At 43.9% G+C, this 19,605-nt stretch overlaps 1 protein-coding gene across 2 annotated transcripts in view; it reads left to right on the top strand.

Annotated features, from left to right (window-relative positions):
• Nucleotides 1–6,227: 6,227 nt before the first annotated feature.
• Nucleotides 6,228–19,605, top strand: part of RRBP1 (ribosome binding protein 1) — a 64,846-nt gene continuing 51,468 nt past the window's right edge. For both annotated transcript variants that reach the window (XM_011370470.2, XM_011370461.2), the window contains exon 1: nucleotides 6,228–6,493. The gene's annotated coding sequence lies outside the window, so the exon portion shown is untranslated. The remainder of the gene's footprint in view (nucleotides 6,494–19,605) is intronic.

Below are 19,605 nucleotides of genomic sequence, written 5' to 3'. Positions count from 1 at the left end.
TTATCCCTTCATCTATGTATGGACACCTAGGTTCCTTCCATATCTTAGCTATTAGTAAACAATACTGCAATGAATGTAGGGGTGCATATATCTTTCAAAATTAGTGTTTTCATATGATTTCACTTATATGTAGAATCTAAAAAACAAAATAAACAAACAAAACAAAACAAAAACAGACTCATAGACATATAGAGAAAACCAATGGTTGCCAGAGAGGAAGGGGATGGGGAAGAAAGAAAGGTAAAAGGGAGTAATAGGTACAAATTTCTAGTTATAAAATCAATAAGTCATGGGAATGTAATGTATAGCATATGGAATATAGTAAAAATATCATAACCTTGTACAGTGTCAGATGAGACATAGTGGTGATCACTTCATTTAGAATATAAATATTGCATAACTATGTTGTACACCTAAAACTAATATTGTATATTAACTATATTTTAACAATAAAATAAAACGTGGATCAGATTGTATTACTCTTCTGCTTAAAGCTCCCTGCCCCCATTGGCTTTCCAATACATCCCAAGGCCCTCTCTCATATCTAGTTCTTTCCTGCCTCATGAGTCTTTTGCCTTTCTCTCCCTTCCTCCTTGAGCTCCAGCCACACAGCCCTCTTTCTGTTCCCTGAAACCGCTGCTAAGCTCCTCCCCAACACAGGATTTTTTCATTTATTCCTCCTTCTTTCTGAGACTAGATCAACTTCTTCTCATCATTTAAGTGTCAGCTCAACCATCACTTCCCCAGAGAGGCATTCACTAATCATCTTTACATCCACTGCACTCCTCATCCCCAAATCTCTGCCCCTTTCCATCACATAAGCCTGTTCTTTTTTTGCTGTAGCCCTTTGCATCATTTTAATTTATCTTGCTTATTTGTTGACTTGTTACTGTCTTTTTCTCTCCACTAGAATGTGAGTTCCATGAAAGGAAACCTTTTACTTTGTTCATGGCTGTCTCCTATCACCTAGAACAGTGACTGACATGTGGTAGGTACTGAGTTGGAGTCACTTCTTGGATGAATGAATGCACTTTGCTTCTACCTTTTCCCCACCCATTCATTTCTCAGCCTTCCACAATTTGGTGACCACCTTATCACCCACCCTCTCATCGAAAACTGTCTTCAAGGTCCCCGGTAACTCCTGAGTTGCCCTGTTTCACACACACTCTAGTCTTTACCTTGCTGAATTTCCAGGCTTTTAACAATGCTTATCATTATCCACTTCTTGAAACTCTCCCCCTTTCATGAACCCATCCTCTCCTGATTTATCTTTTCCATCTCTCTTTCTTGAACTCAGTGGTCAGGTGCATCAGTGTTGCCATTTCTTCATCCCTGTCCATATTTTCCCTCCCCTCGAATCTAGGCTTGTCCATTGACATGTTTTGGCCAACAGAATGAAGTAGAAGTGACACCGTTCTAAGCCTTCAAGTAACCTTGTATATTTCTGCTCATTTTCTTTTGCTCATTTTTTTTTTCTTCAACCATCACTATAAGAAGTGAATGCCCCCTCTAGCTTGCTGATTTCCAGGAGAAGGATGTGAACCAAATGGAACACAGATTCTAAGATGTCCCAGTTAAGCCCAGAGTAGAGGTGAACCCCTTACCCATCCAAAGACCCAAGCATGGCCCAGCCAAGATCAGCCAAGCCTCAGCTGATGTACAGATGTATGAGCTCTAATATAAATTGTTATTGTTTTAAGCCACTGAGTTTTGGAGTGGTTTGTTACACAGCAAAAGCTGACTGTTACAGACTCTTTTGTGGGTTTTCCTTTTTCCATCCAGGACTTAAGCATTGACTTTCTCCTGTCTTCATCCATATGCAGCTCCTAGCTCTATATGTTGTGTATGATCATTTCTGTTTTTGAAGTTTGAATCTCCACTTATGTGCTTAGGTTTCCAACCTGTATCATTCACACCAGCCTCAAACTCTGAGCTTCAGACCCAGAGAAACAATATTTCCACCTGGATTTCCTTCAAGCTCCTCAAATTCAACATGTCAAAACAATATGCAACATCCTCCCCAATTCCTGTCTTCCACCTGTTCATTCACCTTTGTGTCCGGCTCCTGCAGTGACGCCACTATACTCCTCGTCACTAAGGCCAGGAACAGGGGCTCAAAGTTGGCTCATCCCTGTTTCTCACACCTCATGGTTGCCAAGACTCACCTACTTCACCTCTTAAACAACCCTAATGAAGGACCCTTGCAAATCCCATCTCTACCACTTCTAGCCTTCATCGCCTGAGCTATTACAAAGTCTTTCAATGCAGTGAATCCTCAACCTAGCTGAGCATCACAATGACCCAAAAGAGAGGGCCAAGGAAGAGATCTTGGCTGTCATTGATCACAAAACCTTCCCTGAGTCACCACCACCAAAGATTCACTGCCTCCCACCCCCTCATCCCACACACAGGTACAGCACACTCAGAGTCTGGCACCAAATGTAGTGGTTATGTGCATGGACCTTGGGCCAAACCCTCCTCCACTGACTAGCCCTGTAACAAGGGCAGGCTACTCAATCTCTCTGTGCCTCAGTTTCCTCATTTCTAAAACAAAGATAACAACTATATCTCCTTTATTGGGTTGACCTGTGGGTTAAATAATTTTACCTATTTGTAGGGCATCTTGAATAGTGCCTGGCACATGACAAGACCTAAAAATGTTATATAATATTATGATGGCTTTTTTCCACAGGATACTTTACTCTGTTTGTCATTTATCATCCTTTCAGAGCTATTGATAAAGCAAAACCTCTTTTTACACTAAAAGATATAATATAGTCTCATCTTTCTCTCTAGTCTTTTAAAAAATTATTTGCAACTTAGTAATAAAAAGCAAAGCACTGTCATGAGTTAATGAACCATAGTAGGAAATTATTCTTGTATGCTTAGTTTTTCCTAATAAGATGCTTTGTTTTTAAAACTCAGTATGTTCTTTTTTTTGAGTCAGGTTGATTGAAGTATAATTTGCTTACAAACTAAATTCATCCTTTTCAAGCGTGTATCATTTGATCATATAACCATCAGCATCACCAAGATATGGGACATTTACATCACCCCAAAAGAGTACCCTCATGCTGTTATGATCACCTTTTGAGACTCTTCTTTTCTTATCCTCTCCTTCACTCTTAAGGCTTTGGCAAAACACAACTCATAGTTGCCCCTCGTGCATCATGCTGTAATCACCAGGCATTTACCCCAGGCTGTTCTCTGACTAGCTGGGTCCTTCACCCACTTCTTGACCTCTAGAGAGGCTAACTCCCACCTCTCTTTCAAGCTTTTGCTGTCACCCCCTCTGCTGTCCTCAGTCTGGGTTAATGCCCCTCCCGCATCACCCCCATCCTTCTGACCTGTTTACACGTGACAGTCCCTCACTGGACTGTTATCTAGGGGGATGGCAGACACCTGTTTCCCAGGCTCTAGCCTGGTACCTAGCACTGAGCTTACAGGACCTAGAGACCAGACTTTGCGATGGGCTCTCTCTCCTGCAATGGGAGGCTGCGTGATATAGGCCTGTGGTAGAAGATTTAACAGGGCCAGGGGCTCTGAGCCTGAGGAAAACCCCTCACTCCCCCGACAGGAACCCCTGTCCATCTAGTCCTAGGGTGGTTCTGGTTTTTCCCAGATACACCTTGGAAGAGAGCAAGGCTGAAACACACTAATGAGACTGAGCAGGGCCAAGGATGGGGGTCCATGGGCACAGCAGTAGCTAGGTCGGGGGGTGGGACAGGAACTGTCCTGGCACTGATGGAGACTGTGGAGGAAGGACAAGCAGCAGGGAGGGAGGAAAAGTGAAGGCTCAGGCTAGCCCGCCTTTCCGTACTGGAATATATGTTGTGTTGGGGCCGAACCAAAGTTAAATTATGGGAGGGAATAGAGAGCCCCTTTTTTGTAAACATTCCTTACTCCTAGGAAGTTTGTAATCTTATTATTTATTTAACAATATTTATGGAAAATGTATTTTCTGAGCCTCTACTGTGTGAAGGTGCAGGGTCAGGCTCTGGGTCACAGTTGGATGGAAGACACTATTGCGACCCACTCCCCATACCCTGGCTCTCTAGGCACTCACCTTCTGCCAAGGGATTCTTGCTGCAAGCAGCTGCTTTGCTTTGCTCTGCTAGAAGCCTTTCTCTGGCTGACAGGGCATGGGGGCAAATTAAAGTCCCCCCCGAAGAAGCTCTCAACCAATAAGGACTGGGAATGGGTAGGTAAATAACTCATTTCCTCACCCCTAAGGTAGGATATTTCTGGGGTGTGTACCATACGGTTTCTTAATGCCCAGTGACACTGAGCCCAGGTTGCCCACAGAAGTCATTTGCTTGATAACTGTTCTTTTGTTCGTTTGTGTGTTTTTACAGCAGAAAAGAATAGCTTTATTAGAAGAGGAAGTAAAACAATGGTATGCTTCCAGATGTGGCAGCAGGTGTGAGCAAGAGAAGAGGGGCTCAAAAAGCTCAAGGGCCTATCACTGTGTTCTTTATCAGCTCCTTCCCACCCCACTTCTCTACCATTGTTTTCTGTGATCATCCCTTAAATTAGTCACTTGAACCCAAACCCTCCTGTCAGGATCTCTTTTTGGGAAAACCTAAATAGTGAATAAGATAAAGGTGGTCTCTGCTCACAGAAAGGCCCTTGAGGGAAGTTGGATCTTTACTGGGTCAGCATATCACTCTAGGCTGCTTGCCTATAGGCACTCGGTAAACGCAAAGAAGGAAGAAAGGCAGGCAGACAGGCAGGCATTTCCTCTCTAAAACCCATAGGGGGCAGTGATTGTCCTAGAGTATACCCATATTCAGAGAGGTTAATTGGTTTATCCATGGTCAGAACTAGATAGTAGCATACACCAGCCTGAAGCTGGGATTCTTGACTTTTATTTCATGCCAGAGTTCACCACTGGAAAAAGATAGTGTTGAAAGCTAATCCGGGTTAATTCCAGTTGATTAATCATTAATATTTGAAGGAACTGCTGAGATTAAAAATAGGAATGGTTCCATTTCAACCCAGCCCCTCTTTATTCCCTCACGACAGCTTATATTTTTCACATCTTCTAACAACAACTAGTACACTACCAGTGACAAAGTCTGGGAGGTATATGAAATTGTCCAAGAAATGGATATTAGGAGCAGGATTCTGCAGCCATAAAGGCCATGGAAGTTGTGTGGGCAGATCAGGCTGTGGCAGCCCTTTTGGACTCTCAGAAACCTAATTTCAAAGAAGCTGGCTTTGGCTGAAGTTTAAAGAGTTAGCTTTAAGAGACACTGATATAATGGTTAAAAACCAGGCTTAAAGTTATAATGAGAGACTTATTTGGTTATGAAGAGTGTTGGCTTATGTTGAGGGGGGGTAATATCATGTAATGGAGAAGTATCAATTGCTTAATTTTTTGGGGGGAAATGGGGTGAGTTTTCTTGGGTGAGACTCTCTCACCTTCCTCACTGTATGGAGTAAAAGTCTTAAGACTGCTTGAAATTATTGTTCTGACAGCTGTGGTATGGATGAGTTACTCAGACAATGCCTCAGTTGTACCCTCCCTAAAAACGGGTGCAATGACGTCCACCCTTCATTCCTTGAGCATCTTTTGGCCTTTCCACCCTACTTCCTCCATTTACTCAAGAAAATTCTTTCTAGTGCTGATTGCAGTGTCTTTGACAGATGGGGTATTGCCCTCCCTGTACTGACCCCCACTGACCCCCGGTGGACCCTGTCCTCACACCCGGAGCCGCAGAGGGTGCAGCTGTGAGGCTAGATGGATTTAAATGAAGCATTTCTCCCGGCTGTTAACGGGTTGCGCAGCCCTTCTCAGGGTAACACCTACCACTACCTCAGCCCGGCAGCGTTCAGGTGCGCAGGCCCGGCGCCGCCGGGATTCGAACGTTCCGCTGTCAGCCCAGCAGAGCTTGCCCCAAATCAACTAGTCACTGGAAGCAACGCCGCAGGCCGGGAATGGGCGGAGCCGGCCAGCGCTCTCTCTCCAGTCTAGCGGGGCGTTCCGGCCCTGCCCCGCCCCCGCGCAAGCCCTAGCGCCGCGCCGCGCGGCCCCGCCCCTGCCCCGCCCCCCGGCTCCCCCCCACAGCGCCTCCCCTTTCTCATTGGCCGAGGCGGAGACCCTCCTACTCTGTCCAATGGTCGCTGCCGTGGCTTGGCTGCCCGCACTCTGACTGGCTAGCGGCTGGCGGAATGGCGGGGCACAGACCAATGGGAAGAGGCAGATGGATGAATGGCTGGCCCGGGTGGGGAAGGCAGGAGGCGGCGATCCCAGCGGAGGGGGCCGTTCGCCAGCTCCGAGGCAGAAAGTGCCACGACTCCACACGCGCGCACGCAGCCAGCGAGCGGCCGGAGCGGACGGCGGACGGGGCGGGTGGCGTCGGGGTCGCGGCGCCTGCAGCTGCTCGGGAGCGGCTTCTCGGAGGAGGCTCAGCGGCTCCTTTCTCCCGGTTCCGCGGCGGCGACAGCGGCTCCTGCTCTCTCGCTCTCCCTCCCGCTTCTCCAGCTGCAGGTAAGAAACTTGGCCGGGCCCTGCAGGGGTGGCGGAGGCAGCCGCAGCAACGGCGCGCGGGCCGGGCCGTCGGGGCCAGAGCTGGCCGCGCCGCGAGTGACACGTCTCCTTGGCAGCCCCTCCCCCGGCAGCGTCGCCCGCCGTCCCCGCAGCCGCTAAGCCTTCGGGTTCGGGTCGGGCCCCGGTGGCGTGTGCCGGGCCGAACCCCGTGCAGGGGCGTCAGCCGAGCGCGCTCCGCGGTATGGACCCCACGCTTCTTGCCGTCGGGAGGACCTCCGGCGGCCCCGCGGCGCGACGTGGCGCTCTCTCCCTCCCTGCCTGGCTGTCGGGCCGGCCGCGCGCTCCGAAGTTGTGCGAAGAAAGTTGGTGGCGGGGCAGGGCAGCGCACAGCTGGCTGAGGAAGGGGTTAAGTTTCGGGAAGCGGCCGGATGACGTTGCCGGGCTGGAGTCCGAGCTGGAGGAGGTGGGGGGACGGGCGGAAGGCAGTGGAAGCCGGGGGGAGGAGGGCGGGATTGAATGGGGGACCCGCGGGCCAAGCGCGCCCGCCTGCGGACTGCGGTCTGGAGGCGCTTCTGGGGGCCGACTGGCCTTGGACGGGAAGGGCCTGGGACGTGGGGCTGCGGGAGACGCCGTGTGGGGCCGTCCGGGGTCCGGACGCTCGGGCGGCCGCGGTGGCAACTTCCCGGAGTGCTGGAGGCGGCTCTCTGCTCCCCCTGGCGGCGGGGCCGGGGTCACCGTTTCTCTGGCCCAGCCGCGCGCAGACCAGCGCGAGGGCGCCGGGCCGGGAGGACCAGGACACTCCGGGCTCTGCCCGTCCCGTCCCTTCCGTGCAACAATGAATGGACCTGCGGTGCCAGGTCCGGACGGAAGCGGGCACCTCCAGCCCAGTTGGCCAATAGCGCTGGCACCCGGCCTGGCGCCCGCCTGGGCCCGCCGGGTTCGCGGGCCGCTCCCTGGGGCGAGGGGGTGGGGGGGTGGCAGGCTGCGGTCCGCGCTTCCAGTAGGGCGTCCGGGAAACTTCAAGGACCCCTCATTAAATGGTAGCTCGGTATGGTGTATTGGTTAAGGGAGGGGGTTTCTGAAATCCCGGCGCCACTAAGGATGACCTCGACCTAGTTGTTTCACTCCGGATGTCCACTTCCCGAGTGAAAAACAGGGCTGCTGATGTTCCTGTTTAAGAGAAAATCTGTGAAGACGCAGCACACGTAGGGAGCTGTCAACAAGTGTTGGCTGTTGATTGTTGGAATGAGTTTTTAGGGGCGTGCGGGGCACGAGAGGGAGCTGGAGTCGGTCTGGCTCCATCTGCATGCTGCAGATGTAGGGCTGGATACCACCCCTAAGCCACCATGCTTACAGTCTCTACACTCAGGTCCCTTAACTTCTCTGAACCTGGGTTTCCTTCTCTGTAGCCTGGAGATAATACCACCCACTCACGATTAGGGGCTGGGCAGCCTCCCCGGCAAGTGCTGGATAAAACTGGGACCTTGTGCAAACAGAAGGCTATTTGTCAATAACTCCAGGAGGTCGGAGGTCAGTAGAGACTAGGAAGCACCAAGGAAATGAAACTTTGAAGGCTCTTGGGAGCCTCCCACATCGCTGTTTGCCTAGTGTGCTGGAACCTTCAGGATGAGGGTGCCTGGGTGGCACTTTCTCAAGTTTGAAGGAAGTAGGCCCAGTAGGCCCTCACATCCTAGGCCAGAGATCTCTTCAAGAACACCACTGCTGATGTCCTGGAGATCTAGGTCTTTTGTTGAGCACTCCCAGGATGGACAACTGCATATTTTACACCAGCCCTGCACATTTGGGGAGCATATATTCTTCACTGACCCTGCCTCCTGCTTTACACTTTCCTTCTTTGGTCGTCTTAACTTCCCGTTAATCTGATATTAGGGAAGTCTTGGTGATCCTGCAGCATGCTGCTTACTGTGGTGACGATCTCAGTTCTTTTATGAACTTTCCAAAAGGTCAACCCCACTATAGGCTGCCAACCTGTTTCCTTTTCAGAAAGCAGCTTCCGGTTCTGAGGTCCTGGAGATGCCACTTCCTTCTCTAAGTAAAGTAGGGAAAGTGGGGAGAGAACTCCTAGTAGGTTTTCCTTTGCATAGAGCAGTGGGAGAGAACCCGGCATGTAAGGCTTCTGGGCCTGTTGAGACTGGGGAACAGAAAAGGTGTTTTTGGGTTTGGAAATACAGGGTGTCCAGTGGATAGAACTGTAGACACATTATGTTGTAACAGAATTCTTTTCTTTCATAGTTAGGAATCAGCTTCTAAACATCTATAAAGAGCTTAAGAAGCTAGAGTGGTATCTTGGTGCATGAAAATTTTTTGATGACGGGAAAGTTTTAAATAAATCCCAAATCATTGAGTCATATTTGAACAGTTTTGCTCTTTGCTGAAATGAGCCCTAAGTCAACAGGCTACAATAACTATACAGCACCAAATTCTGTTTAAGTGGTTGAATGCAAGTGATTTAATTGGAATATTGAATATTATTATGTAGCAGGGACACCTTTTAAAAATGTCAGCAACCCAGACTCTTCCTGTTCTTTTATCTCTGGGAACTTCAACTAATAGGTGAATGACACATAGGCAGAGAGGCAACATTTCTTGTTAGACACCAGATTTTTCTTGGCTAAAATCTTGTTTTGGGAGAAAAAAAATGATCATTCAGAATTACAAAGGTAGAGACTGTGCTATCCATCTGTACACCCTGTACCTGCAATGGTTAAGGCCTGGCCCATAACATTATAAAAGTTGGCTAAATGAGGTAGATGGCCATACCTGTTAACATAGTCTCATTAGTTGTCTTGTGTCTCATTGGGCAAATTAAGCTGAGCCCAACTTTATTTGTAGAGTTTACTGTTTAGAATCAGATTCCACAACTTTGACATACATCTAGGCCTTTCTATAGAGAAGATATGGTTGTCTTCATTCTGTGGATGAGAACATAGAGGCCCAGCAGGTCAGATGGTTGTTAGGCCAGTTCTTATTGCCTAGCTGGTGGGTGATACGGGCATAGCCTTCTGAATATTCACTTACAGGACAGTATAATTCCACACTTGCTGGGACATTAACTACCCAAGGGAGGACATGGAATTAGATCTAAATTAAAAGCTGCATTGGAAGGAAGGCGGGGAGTCAGTTGCAAATGTGGCAGTGCAAGAAGGTACTTTTCATTTATTTCTGAAGCATCTCCTGTGTGCTGGGCTTTCAAACATAAGTACAAAGGTGTGAGACCTTGTCTAGAAAACTGAGTTGTCTAATACGGTAGGCACAAAGAGCTATTTAAGCTTAAAACAAAGTTAAATAAAATTTAAAATTCAGTTTCTTAGTCATACTAGCCACATTTCAAGTGCTCAGTAGCCATGTGTTGGTCAGTGGAGATTTAGATCTTTTCCATCATCGCAGGATGGTCTTTCTTTTGGATAGTACTAGTCTAGATGTAGCTGGTACTCTTTAAACATTCAGGGTTCTGTTCCCCTTGAACAATTAGAAATATTATTATGTTGAACCATATGAAATTGTCCATTCTATATGTCAAAAACAGTTGACTAGTGGCAATTCATGCGCTTCAACCTAATGAGATAACATCTTTAGAAAGCATTCCCAATTCTTTGGGTGCATTGTAAATTGCACAACCAAGAAAAAAATAAAAGGAGGGTGGATGGGTAGCAGCATAGATAATGGCCCTGCCCTGTAGTGATTCTTACCTAATACCAACAACATCAAAATGGCCAAACCAAACATGAAAAGTAGTTATTGGGCAAAAAGCATATAGCTTGTAGGGAAAGTAAATATGTACTTCTAAGTGAGAGAGTCTGGGCAGGAGGGCCACTTAGTGTTATAGAAAATTAACTTAGGTACTTCCTAGGAGACTGTTTTCTTAGCTAGACAAATTCTGATGAGTCTCCTGAAATAGGCAACATGACTCCCAGATCTAAAAAACAGATGCATCTAGTGTGTTTCCTTTAAGTGCGTAAGTGACCTGCATCTCCCACCTGTCTAGCAATGGGATATAACTTTAATTTATAAAGTTTTGTGATTTCTGTATTTAGTTATTTTGTTAAGACTGGAAAAGCTGCTAGTCTCCAAACCTTACATGTTCCAGTATTACTGGTGTTTTCATACTTGGCTGGCATAAGTTATTTCCTGGGTCAGTGACTATTTGCAAGGCTCTGTTGTACTCGTTATAACTTTGAAAGGCTTATTGGATGGTAGTTGGGAAGAATTTCTGAATTCTTAACTGTACTAGTGGACTGGTCTTAGTACTCTACATAGAGTAACATAGAATGATAGGCAGCTGTTTACTTTCTCCTTGGTCAGAGAAGAGGTCCACTAAGATTGTGTTGGGAGTTACCAGCTATTTATAGTGATGATGAATATCGTCTGCTGTTTCAAAAGCTGGAATAAAAGACCATTTTAAGCCAAAGCTTTAATTCCATACCCTAAGCCTGGTCGAGGTATGAGCAAACATAATCTGTTTTAGGCTATTTTGAGACTGATTCTAGACTGGTACTCTGCATGGACTGAATTTGGCCTTCACTTGGGATTTGCCTGGCCAACTTCATGTTATTAAACAAGACACCTTTTAAAATGGAGAATATTTTTATTAAAATCTAGATTTTGGGGGTTTTCTTGGGAAAAATGGGAATTTCTGGCCACACTAGATCTACCTTCTTGCATGGCAAACATGGTCCATGGTCGTCCACTCTGGGCAGGGCCTGTGCTTTCATTCATCAGCATCGTACCCTGATTTACATGATGTGTATTGGTATTGGTGGTTCCTGAGAAGTCATTGTCTACTCCAACATCAGAGAGCAGAGAGGAGTTGGAGGGCATCTGAGTGTAACCTGAGTGGTCATTGGTGTCTCTTGCTGAGCTGCAGCTTGGGGCAGTGAGAGAAGCACTGGTTGGGGGTTCCAGTCCCAGAGATAAGTGGCGTGACCCTGGACATGACTTTTCTCCTCCCTGGACTTCAGTTTCCTCCTCGTGTAAAATGAAGCTAGGCCAGATGGCTCCATCTTTCAGGCCACAACCTTGATTTGTCTTAACTCCTTGCTTTCTCATGCTTGTATTCCGTACAAATAGCAAATCCTGTCAGCTCTACCTTCAAATTAGGGCCAGAATCCAACCATTTCCACTTCCACTGCTACCGCCTTGGTCCAAATCCCTCTCATCTTGCCTAGGTTATTTCACTAGCTGTGAAGTAGTCTCCCTGCTTTTGCTCTCACCCCCTGCCTTCTAGTTTAAGAGCAGATCATGTCACTTCTCTGTTCAAGATTCTCCTTGGCCAGAGTCCCTACATTGGCCTCCAAGGGTCCCACTTTCACTTTGGCCTCACTCCTGCTTTGTCCTTTTCCTCCATTCCAGTCACACTGGCTTCTTCTCTGTTTCTCAGGCATGGTTCTGCCTCAGGGCCTTTGCACATGCTGTTGCTGTTTGTAGGGAGCTTTTTCCCAGATGGCTACATGGCTTGCTCCCCCCACCTTTAGGTTTGTTACCTCCCTGACCACTCTATTTAAAGTGACAGCCCCTGACATTTCCCCACCCCCTCTCCCACTCCCTGTCCCACTTCTCTGCATGGCTTTCTCTTCATTATCACCACCTGACATTACTGCATATGTGACTTATTTTGTCATCTCTGTCTCTGGAGCATAAGCTCTACCTGTGCAGGGATATGTCTTCTTTTGTTTCTCTAAAGTATCCCTAATGCCTTAAAATAGCGACTGGCACACAGTAGGTGCCCATCCTTGCTGAGCTAATAGAGAGATGATTTTCTAGTACTTATGTTTTATGATTATATTACTGTTTAGCTTGAAGTAGTCTGGATTCCTAGAGCATCAAATATAAACATAAAAAATATATTCCAAAGCCAGGTGATTTTTGGATTCCTTCCAGCCTGGCTCCAGTTGGGATATTGATGGTTACACTTGTGGAGGGGCACTGTCAAATGTAGATGGTTCTGCTCTGCCAGGGAGTTGAAGTGACCCTTAGGGGGAGACTTGGGCATTTGCTTTCTCCAGGCTGGTTACGTTGACCTCACTGTTACCTGTTTCTCTGGAGTCCATCATCCGTACCAGGATCCCTCTCCAGACTGGGCTCTTCCCAGGCACTCGCACTGGTTCTAGAAGAATTGGCAGCTTGTGTCCTTTGTTTCCCTGGGTAGCTGATGAGCATTAAGTGGAGCTTGCAGAGCATATCAGTGATGACACACTCTCCAGAAATCAAAAGGTTATTTTTGGTTTCAACAGTGAGCCGGCTTGCTCTGAAAAGAGGTGAATTTTGTGTATAGTGGCAAGAGTGCTCCTTAGTGGTGGGAGGGAAAATTCTTGTAGCTGGGATTTCATTCTCTGTTCTCTTAGTCAGACTGAGGAGTAAGAGGAGTTGATAAAATTAACCTCCTGCCTCCCATATGGTGGTTTTCTTTTCTCTGAGAGGACTTGCTCATGGAAGCCAGGGGAGGTGGAGAAAAGTTGTTGGAGCAGGTGGTCTGGTTGGTAAGAGGCCATTCCAGGCCTAGGCCCCCCAATCCTTCTCTCTTCCTACTTTTGCTTTTTGGCAAATGTCTTCTCTCTTCTTACTTTTGCTTTTTGGCAAAGAAATGAACAGCACATTCTAGATTTCTAGCTGTTTCTGACCAGAGGATCTGGCCTACTCATTTTATATGTAACACCCTCATTCTGGCCCTAAGCCCAGGTGGTATGTTTTTCTGGAACTTCTCATTCAGTTGTTGAAATGTACAACTCGACTGCATCAAAAACTATTTTCTTTTCAATTAAGACTCACCCGAATAGGAATTAGATTTAACTTTATTTCTGTTTAATACATTTTCATTTCTTTGCGAGTTCTAGAAATTTGTGGTTATTGGAAAGAAAAATTGTAGTTTTCAGAATTTGGTAGTAGTCGCAGGGATGGAGGGAAGGAAAGGGGTCAGCACTGAAGAATAAATGAATCATCGACACCTTTAATGAAAAGTCTTATTAGTGATGTGTCAAGGATGTTTAAAAGTTCAACTTAAGTCATGACTCCGAAGCCCAACCACTCTTGTTAAGTCACTTCCCTCTTAAGTTGGAAGAGCCTGAGCTTTATTCTGAACAGTTTGATTTTTAAGAGTCAGTAAGGAGGATGTTACAGTGGGCATGGCCATGGACAACAAGGGTCTATGAGACAGTTAAGGCAAGAGGTGACTGTCTGCCTTGACCTTGGTCCCAGCTACCCCCTCCCTTTGCTAGGGAGCAACATTGTGTGTGCACATGCGAGGGCTGGAAAGTGGCAGGAGTGAAAGTGCTGCAACAGATTCTCCAGTCATTAAAGATGCCCTTTCGTCAAGATCCACATGATACATTTTTCTACCAAAGTTGGCATAGATTTTTTTTTAACTCTTTACTAAAGTGCATATACAGAAAAATTTGCTATCGTGAGTCTGTAGATCAGTAAACTTTTACAGACTAAACACTTTGTTTAACTAGCTGATCAAGAAACAGATTATCTGTCTCGCCCGTCCCTTCCCCTGCTCCTTTTGTGCCCCTTCCAGTTGCTGTCCATCCCCCAGGGTATCTGTTCTCCTGATTTGTAGCAGACAGATTTGTTCAGCCTGTGTTTGAACTTGTTGTAAATGAAATCATATGGCATAGGCTTTTTGGGGTCTTTCATTGGTTTTGTGTGAGGTTCATCCATGCTGTCTTTGTTGTATAGTACTCCCATCATATGAATATATCACAGTTTATCCATTTCACTGTGGATGAGTACTTGAATAGTTTCTGGGGCTGTCAATGTTAAGAAACGTCCAAACCTGTCGAGAATTTTAATGAGTTTATTTGAGCCAAACTGACAGTTGCCAGGAAGCAAAATCCCAATGGATTAAGAAAATTTTCCAGAGAATGGCACTTTCACAGCTTATTTTATACATTAAAATCAAAGGAGGAGACATAAGAAGGGTTACATGAACTCGTTGGTGGTAGAGTAAGGGGTCGGGAGAAAGCAGAGCAGGTGGGGAGAATCTCTGGGATTGGATAAAAAGTAAAACAGAGAGACAAATACTTCTTTTACATTAGTGGGTACAGGACAGTGAATCATTAACATTTGTGGCACATAGAGTTAGTACGCAAGGGTACAAGATAACCATGAGGGGTTCTGTGTTCTCCTGCTCTGGTGCAGTGGGTTGTGCCCTGAGGGGTCTGGGAAAAAGGGATTACTCTGACATTCCAAAAGTATGTTATCTTAGATGCAAAAGACAATAGACAGGCTCACTTAAGGTAAAGATTGACCTTTGTCAAGAAAGCTACAGGCGCAGAATGTGACTACCAACCATGACCCACTTTCAGTTAGGAATTTTTATGTTCAGACCATCCTATGTGATTATTTTCAGTCTCTGAGTTTGTAGGGTCCACCATGAGGGCCTTCCTTAATCTTGTCAGGTTTAGTATATGGCTCCTTTTTTTTTGTCTTCAGGGCTTAAATTATAATATAAATTATATTATATTATAAAATACAAAGTCTTACCCCTGATTCAGGTACCACATTCCCGTTGGGTCTCTTCCTGAGAGTAGGATCTCTGGGCCACAATGAGACGTATGCTCAGTTTTAGAAGAGAGTGCCAGATTTATTACCCAAAGTGCTGGTACTAATTTATGCTTCCACCAGCAGTATAAGAGAATGTGGAATATACGGTACAATGGCTGACTTTAAAAAGGAACCAAAATGAAGTTTAGGTTACCATTGCTGTTAATAAGAAATAACTCTCGTGCTGCATTTCTCTTTGTCAAAGAGGCGGGAAGGTTTGGCTGCAGAATTCCTTAATCAAAGATGGGCTTTTGCAGAGGGCTTGTGAAAGAGGGTCAGATTTTATTGCTGATGAGCATATGCTGTCTCTGAATCACAAATCTGAATGGAAAGGCAGCTCCTCTTGCAGTAGTAAATGAAGGGAAGAGGAGTTCAGCAGAGCTTTTCTGGAGATTGAGTTCTTCAGATCCCTTTCCCCTTCCAAGTTAATGTAATGAGTGTTGGAGTATTAAGTGGATATCTTAAAAACAAAGGAGCGAACATTTGGATACCGAAAGTCATTCAGCCTTGACCCCCCACATTTCTAATCTGAAAATCTGCCCACCTCCTGGAATCCTTGTACAGAGCCCAGGGTTGGTGGTGCTAGGACAGACACCGCTCTCCTTCTCCTGGATTACTGTACATCCAGGTTTGGGTTTGGAAGTCTTCCTAGCACTGCCAGCCCTCCTGTTACCTAGCAGAGGTGATCCCTTTAAGAGCTTGGTTGGGTGAGATTTGGCTTTGAGTAGGAGTGGCAGCAGTGTCAATAGTTTAGAGAAGGAAGAGGCACTGTTTCAGGTGATAGGGTGGACTAGGTGGGCTAACTGGGGTGGGGAGGCGTGAGGCATGTGCTACATACCAGATAAAAATGCCTTTTGAAAGAATTGAAAGGTTTGGAAGATCTTGAGAAAGGTTATGAGGAGGCCAAAATATCACTGAAAGAAGTAATCCTGTACTAGAAGCACAACCCCAAGGGCATTTGGCAAACTGGCACACTCAGTTTTAGCGGCATCTTTGGACATAAGGGGCAGTATGACGGAAGACCTTCCTTTTTAGGATAGGGCTGGAATCACAGACCGCTCCCACACCTTCAGGGTGAAGGTGAGTCAGAAATAAGTCCTGTGAAGTTAAACTCAAGTGTTGCCCCTCCTGCAGATCCCATGACCTTTTGTGGTAGGAAATTCTCAAGCTGATTTTAAAAGTTCTTTATTTTGGAGTCAGCCTGTATGGATAGCACTCATGGGTCAGTTCACAAGCAAGCAGATCTTTGAAGGACTGCATCTTTATCCTGGGCTCAATGAATCCCCAGGAATAATTTTTAAAGGAAAACAAGCAGTCCCTAGTTAAGAATAACTAAGCACAAGAATGCAGAGTACTGTGAATGAGGATTGATAGAAAGAGATCTGTGAAAACACAAGACAGTGGAGCGGTTGACATTGATTTTAAACAACACTTTTTACTATTAAATTAATAGTAAAGACAAGATTGAAAATACCTACAAGGAAAGGAAAGTGTCAGATGACCTAGAAAGTTTGAAAAAAGGATCAGGTACAACTTCTTGACAGGAGCAACTCAATAATTGTAATTTCAAATCCAACAGATTGAAGAGAATAAATAAACTGGAAGATAGAGCAGAAGAAAATACACAGTTTTCATTTATAGAACCAAATAGATGAATAATTTCTAAAACCTATTAAGAATCAGAGAGGATAGACTGAGAGGTATATCCGATTAGAGTTCCAGGAGAGGATAGAGATTATGGACAGAGTCAGTATATGATGAAATAATGACTGAGAATTTTGTGGAATAAATGAGATATCCATCTTCCACATGGTTAAAAACAAACAAACAAACAAACAAAAAAACAACTCACATATAGACATTGTAGTGATATAGCAACCAAAGGAGAAAATCAAGAGTGAAGGTGAAATGAAGGTAACTTTTAAGAGAAAAACCAACGTAGTTCTTCATTAAAGGAAATTCTCAAGGCTGTTCTTGGAAGGAAAGTAATGTCAAGTGGAAAGAGTGAGATATACAAGCAATGAAGAGTAAAGGTGGTAAATATTTGGGTAACTCTAAACAAATGTAAAAGACTAATAAAAGACTAATAATGTTGGCAGTGGGGAGGGGGCTGAAAAAAAGGATAGAGTTAAATACATGAAAACAATAACATTAAATTAAAAGGGTAATGGAATTAGTGCAGACCGGTGAAGTTTTAACCTTGTGAACCCCGAATGTTATTTTTTAAAGGTTATTACCAAAGAATAGAAGCAGTGTATTGTTATAGTAGAGGGGGGAAAATGGAATGATTTAAAAACAATGCAGAAAGAGATAAGAAACGAGACAAAAAGAACCCAGGACAGGCAGAGAAATAACACAATATAAAATTATATATTTAAACTCAAGTCAGCATTCATATTAAATGTAAATTTACTACTCTAGTTAAAACATATACAGGTCATACCAGATTTAAAAAAAAATTAAGGTCACTTTATAATGATTAAAGTTCAGTGCAGCTTAAAGATAAGACATTTTTAACTTTGTATCATATTAACATAATCAAAAGATATAAAAACAGAAATTGACAGAACTATAAGAAATGGTCAAATCTATAATCATAGTAGAGAATTTTAGCACACCCTCTCAGTAATTGACAGCTAAGCAGACAAAAATCAGTAAAGATTAGAACTTTGAACAAAATCTGGAATGTTGTTGTTATCTATGACTATGTATAAACAAAATTGTACAGCCAGCTAATACATATTTGACTTAAATTTTCAAAGATTGGCCATATCCAGGGCCTTAAAGTCTCAACAGATGTCAAAGGATTAAAATTATATACAGCAGGTAGTCTGACCACAGTTCACTTAAACTAGAAATATGAATAAAAAAGATAAATAGAAAAATCTCTGTATTTGAAAATTTAAAAAAATATGCTTCTAGTATTTGTAGGCCAAAAAAAATGGGAAAATAGAAATTTTTGAAATGAATGATAATGAACATACATATCAGAACTTGTAAGATGTAGCTGAAGTTTTATTAATGGGGAATTGATAACTTTAAATATATACATTAAAAATGAAAAAAAGATGAAAATAAATGAGCTAAGTAAGCATTTGTCTCCAGAAGTTACAGAAGGTAAAATAAACCAATCAGAAGGAAGTAACAATGAGGAGAAATTAATGAAACAGGAAACATATACAGTAAAGTTCAACAAAGCCAAAACTTCATTCTTAGAAGAAATGAATAATGTTGACAAATATCAAGCAAAATTGACCAAGAAAAAGCCACGAATAATATCAAGAATGTAAAAGGAGACTTCTACAGATGTGGTCAACATTAAAAAAATAAGTGACTATTATGAACAACTTGTGCTAAGTAAAAATCAAATCATTGTCATGGGTATTCATTAAAAATATCTGAAGGATCCAGAGGAGAGGGTGCTGTACCACACATCATACGTAGAAGACTTTTTACATCTCAATGTGGCAATAATTTCACAAGTTTTGATACCATAAACAAATTTCTAGGAAAAACTTATCAACACCAAGCCAAGAAAAGAACCAAGAACCTAATAAAAAGGGTATCTACAAAAAGCCTACAGCAAACATTACACTAAATAGCAAGACACCTAAATCTTTCCCTTTGAGATTAGGAAAAACAGGATGCCTGCTGTCATTCCTTCTCTTTAGCACTGTGTGGGAGGTCCTATCTTGTGCAGAAATTCAAGAAAAGCGAAGCAGAAGATAGGAAGATTGGGAAGAAAGAAACAAAAACTGATTCATAGGCAATATGCTTATATATGTAGAAAAAATTTTTTAATCTACAGATATGTTACTAGAATTAGGTAAGGTTGCTAGGGAAAAAAATCAATTACATTTCTGTATACCAGCAACAAACAAAAAATGATACTTTTAAAGACACCATTGGCAATAGTGTAAAAATCATGGTAAACCAAGAAAGAACTCTTTCCAAAAGCATGTTAAGGCTCTACAGCGTATTGTTTTCTTCTATGAGGATGCCTGCATTTTTGTTTAGATGTGGTCCTTATAACCATATAACCACATAAGCGAGCCACTTGTATCTTGATGTCATAGTTAATAGAGTCTTCATTCAGTTGACGTGCTGAGCTTTGCTTGGATACAGTGGGGAAGAGACAATCTTTGCTTTTTGGAAAGCTAATGTCTACTGTAGGAAGAATTCTGTTGTGGGCTAGCACATCTTAACTGTTATGTCCATTTTGAGAAGTCACGATTCTTGATTGCTACCTTGTAGGTATGTTATCTTCATAATTGAGGTGAAGCCTCTAGGCTTCTGTAAGCTCAGAAGATTTAGTTCTGTTTAAGTACTTACTTTTCCAAAGACTGGTATTTTGAAAAGAACAAAAACATGTTCTTTATTTTTTTATTCTTTATTTTTTTTCCTTAGGCATAGAAATTGAATCTAAAATGGCCAGTGAATAAGTAATAGAATACATTTCTATTTTTGGTGTTTCAATCTTTCTTTAAAATGAGTAGCCTTGTTTCTAGTAGGAAGTCAATTATTTCCATTCTCTTAAAGCATGAAATAAA

The sequence above is a fragment of the Pteropus vampyrus genome, unplaced genomic scaffold (genome assembly GCF_000151845.1).
Source record: "Pteropus vampyrus isolate Shadow unplaced genomic scaffold, Pvam_2.0 Scaffold7, whole genome shotgun sequence".
Taxonomy (NCBI): Eukaryota; Metazoa; Chordata; class Mammalia; order Chiroptera; family Pteropodidae; genus Pteropus; species Pteropus vampyrus.
Note: the sequence above shows the minus strand (reverse complement) of the source record. Positions and strands in the feature narration are given on the sequence as shown.